The following is a 9,509-nucleotide window of genomic DNA, read 5'->3' as shown; positions in this document are numbered from 1 at the left end:
CTTCATTTTTGCTAGTTTTTCTGCCCCTGTTATTTGCTTTTTCCCCCAATTTCATCCTGTAAGATTTTCTGTTTGTTTTAGTTTGATTTATAGTATTTTTGTTTGTTCTCGCTATTTGCTGGAGGAGGGATACTGTGTCTGCTCAGGCTGGCAAAGACCTGCTGACCTCAAGGGAACCACCTAACCCAGCACCCCCAGGTGTTGGGGGTTTTCAAGGTGTGGGTCAAAATACCTGTACATTTTTTTTAAAGACAATCTCAAGCTGTCACCCTGGGTAGAGTTCTGTGGTGTCACAGCTCACAGAAACTCAAACTCTTAGGCTTAAGTGATTCTCTTGCCTCAGTCTCCCAAGTAGCTAGGACTACAGGCACCCACCACAACACCTGGCTATTTTTATATTGTAGTTGTCATTGTTGTTTTAGCTGGCCTGGGCTGGGTTGGAACTCACCAGCCTTGGTATATTGGCCACCACCCTACCCACTGAGCTACAGGTGCCACCAACCTACTACACACCTTTATTAAGACTGTCTCCCTCTTTCTGCTCCTCTCTTATTTTTGTCGCTCTTCCCTTTCACTCACCCTCTTTCCTTTCTCTCTCTCTCTCTTTTTTTCTTATCTTTTTTCTCTTTTTGCTCTTCAATCTTCTCATTCTTTTAGTTCTGTATCAAAAGGACTCTTCAGCACCTTGGGTCAGAGGCCCAGTAACTTTAAGAGCAAGAGGAAGTGAAAGGAAAATTAGGGCAAGGAAACAGACAAAAGAAATCACTCATGAGGAAGAAACAGCAGAAAAATCCTGAGAACATGAAAAAACAGACCAGAGCAACCCCCCTGAGGGACCATGAGGTAGCTACCACAGAGGATTCCACCTATAAAGAAATGTTAGAAATAACAGAAGAGGAATTTAAAATACAGATGATAAAAACAATGAAGGAAATTTCTGAGAAAGTGGAAAATAACCAAAAGGAAATCCAAAAGCAGAATCGAATAAGAGATGAATTATATGAAGAATAGAGAAAGTATATAGTGGAGCTTAAGGGATTGAAGCAATCAATTAGGGAATTTAAAGATGCAGTAGAAAGTATCAATAACAAATTAGACCATGCAGAAGAAAGAATCTCAGAGGTAGAGGACAAAGCTCTTGAGATAACTCAGATAGTTAAAGAGGCAGAAAAAACGGGAGAGAAAGCAGAATGTTCACCGACAGAATTATGGAACTGCATGAAGTGTTCAAACATATGAGTTATAGGTGTCCCAGAAGGAGGAAAAGAATGCCCCAGAGGAATGGAAGACATACTAGAGAATATTATGAGTGAAAATATCCTAAATATCACCATGGCAAAAAGTGAAGAGTAATAATACTAGCAAGCATTAGATTTTGTTACGTTAAGTATTCTTATTTTAAGTTCTAGATTATCTACTCAAAAATAAGAGCAGAATATTTAACTTCCATACTAGTTGAAGCAAGCAATAAAATGGGATATTTTAAAAATTAGTCCAATAAATCAATGTCATATAAAAAGGGAGATGGTGGCTGTTTTCTTTTTTTATGAGACGGAAGAAAGAGAATAACCAAAATAAAATGTCTTAGCTATTTTTGGACCTTTGATCTTTAAAACTTCAGAAACTCTAATCAAGTCACACACACTACTGTCAGACTTTTGATGAAATTGCTAAAAGCGCACAGATCAATTGGTGAGAAGTGACGTGGCTATTTACTGACTTGCTGGTTATTGAATCCTCTAACTCAGAAACATGATGTATTTAGTTAGCTTTGGCTTAAAATCTTAGTTTTATAATTTTCTCTGTTTAGACTGTTAGATTTATTCCTTGATGTTAGTGCAAATGCACCTTTTACAAATTTTATTTTGATCAATATTGCAGAATTTCCATGGTTCTACTAATGTTTTCAACGTTCTCCCTATTACATAATATTTAATAGAGGTGTTTTATAAATACCTGTGATAGATTATATTGATGCTATTAATATGAGCTCCCATACCTCCATCTCAGGGAGGGTGTACACTCCACCTCTCCTACCCTTCCATGGGCTTTTTCCATTTGATTTTTTGGACCAATGGATTCTTAGTAGATGTAACATGACAAAAGTCTTGAATAGGGCTTGAACAATGGGACATTTTCTCACACACTTCTGTCTTACCATGCAAAGAAAATGCCTTGGTTGGCTTTCTGGTCCAAGAAGGATAGAAGCCACACTGAAGTGGCGGTGCAGAGTCTGGGGCTAGTCATGCAGACTAAATCAGTTATTACTTGTTTCACGTGTGGTCCTGATTTACACTTCAGTCTTTTAGATCACTGTTGTTGCCTTCCTTGCCATTGGCATTTGGAGCAAGGTGAGCCTGGAGAATTATTTTTCCCTTTTAAATGAGAAGGCCACCAATATCCCCTTCATGGTCATTGGCACTGGCACTGTCATTATTCTTTTGGGTACCTTTGGTTGTTTTGCTGCCTGCCAAGCTTCTGCATGGATGCTAAAATTGCAGGTCATATTTCTGACTCTCATTCTTTTGGTTGAACTGGTCACTGCCATTGTAGGATTTGTATTCAGATATGAGATTATCATCAGCTCTAAGAATAATCATGAGAAGGCTTTGAAGCAATATAACTCTATGGGAGACTAAAGAAGCGTTGCAATAGACAAGATCCAAAATACACTGCATTGTTGTAGTGTCACCAGTTATAGAGATTGCACAGATACTAATTATTATTCAGAAAAAGAATTTTCCAAGAGTTGCTATAAACTTGAAAATTATTCTCTGCAGAGAGATACAGGTAAACAATGAGGTTGTTTTACAAAGATGATAACCATTATAGAGTCAGAAATGGGAGTCATTGCCGGAAGTTCCTTTGGAGTCTCTCGCTTCCAATTGATGGGAATCTTTCTAGCCCACTGCCTCTTTCCTGCCAAATAAATAACCAGTATGTGACAGTGTAACCAGCCTATCTGTGGTTTACTCCTCTTCAACTTTAAGGACATTTAGGCCTCCCCCCTTGAACTAGAAAATCACCTAAATGAAAGACTGATGACTCTACTTAGCAATAAAACAAACAAACAACAACAACAACAACACATTACCCCAATAGGCTGATTCAATCAAGACACTTGTTCAGCATATTCTAAGTCCACCTTCTGTCCCATTCACATTAGATTGTTGAAACTCTGTATCACTCTGAAACTCTGGAAGAGCTAATAAATTGGAAATGAATTTAACCAAAAAAAGCCACAGTGAAGATACCTACAGATCTGTATTGTGAAGTAGAGACACTCCTGTGTGAACTTAGACTATCTCTTGTTATATGCCACTCAGTTTTGGGGGATGGTTTCTTATATAGTAATAGCTCATTGAAACAACACATTATACCAAAGTAATGAAATAATTCTCTTCTTTTTATAGTTTCCTGGGTTTTTTTAATGAATTAAGGTTGAGTTTTATCAAATAGTTTTTCTGAACCTATTGAAATGATAATATATTTTTCTCATTTAACCTATTAATTGTGGTAAATTATCAACAATAATTATAATTCTTGAAACCTAAATCAAAGATTTATCACAGTTTCTTCATGATTTGGGGATTTTCTCTTTATGATATTTCTTGTTTTTATTTTTGCCATTTTATTTTTGTGTGTGTACTCATTTGCTTAAAATCAGTGAATTTCTAGGCCAGGTTTAGGTAACTGAAGGAACATTATAAGTAATGTTATAGACAATTTACATTGTCTAGATTCTGGGTATGCTGTGAACACAGTCTGGAGCAAAATAGGAAATAACATCTTTCTAAAAATGGGTTGAGAAATTCTAATCCAGTACGTTAAGATGTTTCCTTTCTCTGGTAGCAGAGCTGACAGATACCTGGCTGCTAGGCCAGCATTTACTGGTATAACAGGATACAGACCACCAAAACAAGACCAGTCAGTCCACTCCATGTTACAATACAGGTTTCACCTGTAGTCAAAGGTAAAGTTACAAAACTTCTGTAAGCTAGATCTGTTGTCAGAAATGGAAGCACTGCCATTGGGAAGCCAGTGGCAATACCAACTTTTGTCACATTCAACATGAGTCGAAAAAGACTGTTTGCTATTAGTCCAGAGATAGCAGCATTAAATCCAATATATACTCCAAGCGGTGTTCAGGTAAATTCCTTTCTGTTTCTGGAAGCTGGTTAATTTATGATAAGGAAATGTGTTTGGTTTTCCTTAGTATCACCTGATTTATGATTTTCTACCTTGAGCTTTCTATTTTATGCTCTCCTTCTCTCAGGAGCCGCTGACACCTCCAATTTTCTTCAGCTAACCCCAGGCTTAGCTGTGTTCAACTCTCCTGGGCACAGCCATCTTTGGCTGACACATCACTTGATGTCTCTTTATGATACTTCTAATTATGATCTTGATCCTGTTGGTTAATTTCAAATCATAACCCAACCTTTCATTCCTAAGATAAATCATTTATTATTCTTTATCTAAATTGTTGGATTATTGGATTCAATTAGTTATTTGTTATTTTGTTGAAGTTTTTACATCTACATTGGCCTATAATTTTCTAATCTTGTAACATTCTGCCTAGTTTTCATATCAAGGTAAAACTGCACTCATAAACCAAAATCCAAAAGATTCCCATTTTCAATTTTGTGATGGGATTTGTATAAGATTAATATTGTTTTTCCCTTAGAATTGACCAGTAAAGCCATCCAACTCTGGATTTACTGCATGAGAATATTTGAAATTATAATTTAAATTTATGGAACTGGCATAAGAGTTTTCAGACTTCAGACTGATGAAGGTACTTATGAGCATTTACACTCATGAATTAGTTAAATATCCCTATTAAAAATTTTATGTTGGGTTCAAAATCTATCTCTAGTCTGGTATTTTTTTATTTGTACAAGACATAAGATTTAACAGTGGGGAAAAAATGTAAACCATAAATCAAAGATATAAAACAGTAACATTTCATTAGAGAAAATTCAAGCATTTAATGTTATTTTACATTTATAAAAGTTGTAGTATAAAATGTAACATTTATGAGACTCTGTTATAAACAACATGGCATTCACAGATAGTAGTTTCACTGATGTATATATATTTTTAAAAACTGATGTATATTAAAACCAATGAATTTTATGCACTTATTCATTAGTAATCTTTCAATAAGCAAAATATCACAAATACAATGTTGATTTTTATAAAATTTTGTTTTTCAAGAAATTCGTCCATTTATTTTACCTATGCTGTCAAATTTATTGGTATAAAGTTGTTCATATATCCTCTAGCCACCGAATCTTAGATGGCTTTGTTATGTAACATTTCCTTTTCCATTCCTAGAGTTCATTTCTGAGATGTTTTGGTTTGTTTGTTTTTCTGCTTACACCCAGCGCTTTTTTAGAGCGAACACTCGCCTGGGTCGGCAGAGGGGAGCTGGGATGAACACAAGCAGCGCCCATCGTCCCATCTCGGGGGATTTTCCCGGGCATCAGGTGCTCCTCCACGCAGGTTTAGAGCTCACACCACCACGGAGGAAACCCCAGAGAGCAGCACTCCTACTGCCAGGCAGCCGGTGTAGGAGGGACCCCTAGGACAGCAGGGCTTCCAAGTCTCACCACGGGAAAGCGACAGATATACCCGCACATGCGCACAGCGTCAGGGTCCACCAGGACCTTCTCAGCGTTCCACGCAGTGGCGTCGTGGCACAGCGGCGACCAGAAGATGACCTTGGGGTCAGTCGTGAGCGCAGCGGCTTTCCGCAGAAAGGCAAAGAGCGAGTGCGCCTTGGCACCACTCACCTTGCACTTCTGGAAGAAGAAAGCGAGTTGGGGGGCAACCCGCCGCGGGTGGGGCGTACAGGAGGGAATCCAGACTCCCTTCTTTCTTGGTGTTCTCCGGATGCGCATACTAGTTGCAGGGGAAGCCAGTACCGCCTGACTTGGGGCCCCGGCGCCGCGGCACCTTGTTCTTGGGGGTGTGTCACAGGGACACCCGGTTCTCCAAGAGCAGCACTTTGCCCCGCAGGGAGCCAGGCTCACAGGGCATCCCCCGACCAGCGGGCGCCTGGAGAAGGCGTACAGGGGAGCCTCCCCCTAGCCGGGCAGCGCCTCGGTGTGGGCGTCGGAAGCCAGGGAAGAACCTTGGACGACCTGGCCAGCTGGGAGGCCCAGGCGGTGCCTCCTTTAACTGCTCCGCAGTAGGCCTTCATTGATTTTTTTTTTTTTTTTTTTTTTTTTTGCTGCTAGTCTATCAATTTTATTAATATATAGTTTCAAAAACAACCTTTGACATTATTTTGTTCGCTATCGTACTACTTTCTTTTCTAATAAATTCTGTTCATCTTTTTTTTTTCTTTTGCTTTTCTTGTGTTTGATTTACATTTTGCCCTAGCTTCTTAAGTTGGAACCATAGATCTTGATTTTTAACTTTTCTTCTCTCCTAAAGTATTCATTTAAAGCTATACAAACTCTTTTAACCTCTACTTTTGCAACATCCTACAAATTTTGACCTGCTGTGTTTTCATTAACATGCTAATCTAAATTACAGTTATCTCTTTAATTCATGGGCTATCGAAATATGCTTAATTTCACATTTTGGAAGATTTTACGCACTTTAGTTCTGGTTTAATTCCAGGTTTTTTTCCAGAAAATATAGAATAAAATTTCAATAATTTTAAACTTGAGATTGTTTTATGGTTCATTATATAGTTATAATAATGAATGTCCCCTACACACTTGATAGGAGTTTGTATTCTGCAATAGTGGATAGTGTTTACTATCAATTAGGTAAAATCATTTGATATTGTTCAAATCTGTATTTTTACCTACTTGTTCTCTCATTCACTAAGGTTAAAATCCCTATGACAGTTTTGTCTCTCTCTACTTTTGCCAACTTTTGTACATTAAAATATGTTGTTACAGGCTGGGCACAGTGGCTCATGCCTGTAATCCTAGCACTCTGGGTACCTGATACAGACAGATTGCCTGAGCTCATGGCTGGAGACCATCCTGAGCATCAGAGACACCCTGTCTTTAAAAGTAGCCAGGCACCTGTAGTCCCAGCTACTTGGGAGTCTGGGGCAAAGAGAATCACTTGAGCCCAAGAGTTTAAGGTTACTCTGAGCTATGACACCAGGTCATTCTACCCAGGGTGACAAAGTCAGACTCTGTCTCAAATAAAAAAAGTTGTTATATTTATTTGCATTAAATACTCTTGTAGTTTTTGTCAAATTGGGCCTTTTATCATTCCAAAATGTCCCTTTTTATTTCATTTAATTTTTTGTAGAGGTGGCATCTCACTACTGCCCAGGTTGGTCTTGAACCCCTCTGGCCTCAAACAATTCTCTCACTTAGCCACCCAAAGTGCTAGGACTACAGGCACAAACCATCATTCCAGCCTCCCCTTTTATTTCTGGTGATACTTCTTGTCTGAAAATCTACCTTGTCAGATATAACTACTCTACCTTAATTATTTAGAGTTTACATAATATATTTTTCCTTTCTTTTACTTTGATCCTGTGTATGATCTGTTTCTGTTACAAAAACCATTAATCCAGTTTGATAAGCTGTGCTTTTAACTGAAGTGTTTAGTTATTTGTGTTTAGTATAATTCTAACATGGTAAATTTTTAGTCTGCCATTTGCTATTTTCTGTTGATCCCCTCAGTCCTTTGTTCCTTTATTCCTTGTTCCTGATTTTCTTCCAAAAATGAATCAAGGACATTTTTAGTATTCTACTTGTTGAATTTTTAGTCCATCTCTTTGTCTCTTTTAGTGCATTCTAAATGGTGCATTCATAACTTCCCCTTTCCACCTAGAACAATTATAAGCTTTTAACAAACAACATAAGGACCTTTCAAGGGAATAATTCTATTTATCCCTCGCTTCATTCTTTGTGTTTTTATTGTAGTATATTTTGCTTCTACTTCATTATAAACCCCACAATGTCATTACTTCTTTTAAGTAGCCAATACTATAAAAGAAATATGGAAAAAATGTATTATACATCACCCAACATTTACTGTTTTATCATACAACATGCAATAAAATTCTTTCAAAATATGTCACCAGTATCACTACTAATATTAGCATTTATGAATTCAGTTTAAAATTTATTTCTAGGGTGGCACCTGAGGCTCAAGGAGTAGGGTGCCAGCCCCATATATCGGGAGGGCTGGTTTGAATACAGCCCGAGCCAAAAAAAAAAACTGTAAAATTTAATAGAACACTCTTTTGCCTTTTCGTGTTGTTCAAGCACTGATTTCATTATTGACATCTTTATAGAGCTTTATTTTCCCCCAGATGAACATAACGCAAGAAGTGTTGTTTTAACTTGGGGTTCATATGACATAAAAATAAGAAAACAAGAGAATCTCTAACCCTGTGCTATTTCTTTGATATCTAGTATCTTAGGTGCACGGGATGGGAAGCGCTAGCCAAAAAGTGGGGAAGAGGGGCGAGGATCAACAACCCTGTGCATATAAACCATAGTGGCAGAAAACCAGACAACTTCCAAACACCACCCGCTCCACCCACCTTCTGCCCTCACCCCCACCCACCCTTCCTCCTGCGGGGCACTAAGTCCCAGGCAACAACAGCTTCAGATTTCCCTTTTCCTCCACTTCTTCTTTTTTGTTAAATTAAATGATAACTGTATACACTAAAGCAAACGTGGGGTACAGTGTAATGTTTTCATATACAATTTGAAATATTTTCATCAAACTGGTTAACATAGACTTTGTGTCATTTAGTTATTGTGTTAAAACATTTATACTCTAGTTCTAGAAAAGTTCACTTGTACCCTTGTTAGACCACTTCTATCACTACGTTGGAGGACACAGGCAGCCAAAGCGTCATTTTGTAAATAAACTGCATGCATTAAGTCCAGACTGAAATAGTACGAATAAGACCACGAACTACGTCGCCCAGGTACCTTAGGATGAACCAGAGATCTAAGAGCCCGGCGGGTGCTTTCTCACCAAGGATCTCATGTCCGCGGCAGGGGGCTGGACTTGTTTACGAAGATCATTGTGAGTCTTGATAATTTCGTCTATAAACGCTGGGTCATCGATGGCTGGGACTGTGGACGATTTACTGGCTACCAGACACAGACCTAAGGTCCATAAGCAACACAGTTTCCTCTTCCCAGCCATGGAGGAGCGTGGAGGAGGCCCTGACTGCACGGACCGGTAACGGCCCGGGCAATCCGACTGCTCCGGCCCTGGGACCGCGCTCGCCCTTGCTCTGGCGCGAGCCCGGCGCGGAATGGCCAGCCGGCCGTGGGCAGTGCCGCCCTGGGGCCGCCACCTGCGGTGGGACTCGCCTGTCCCCAAACCTTGGCTGCAGAGGAAAACCCTGGGTCGCCTCTAGTGCAGGGAGTTTGAACCAAATGCTTTCTGAGGCTCCAGTCCGCAATCACTGCAGAGCCGGTCTGGGGTGGGGAGGGAGAAGCCAAATTGCAAGGGGCAGGCGGCACAACGTTAGGGAAAGAGCAAGTACGGGGCGCCCACAAGGG

At 39.4% G+C, this 9,509-nt stretch overlaps 2 pseudogenes; one reads left to right on the top strand and one right to left on the bottom strand.

The window, feature by feature from the left end:
* Positions 1-2,245: 2,245 nt before the first annotated feature.
* On the top strand, positions 2,246-2,930 carry LOC105887963 (annotated as a pseudogene).
* A 733-nt stretch (positions 2,931-3,663) lies between these two features.
* Positions 3,664-5,456, bottom strand: LOC105887962 (annotated as a pseudogene).
* Positions 5,457-9,509: the final 4,053 nt, after the last annotated feature.

The sequence above is a fragment of the Otolemur garnettii genome, unplaced genomic scaffold, assembly GCF_000181295.1.
Source record: "Otolemur garnettii isolate 467f Iridium unplaced genomic scaffold, OtoGar3 scaffold00149, whole genome shotgun sequence".
Classification (NCBI taxonomy): Eukaryota; Metazoa; Chordata; class Mammalia; order Primates; family Galagidae; genus Otolemur; species Otolemur garnettii.
This window is presented reverse-complemented; position numbering and strand designations above follow the sequence as displayed.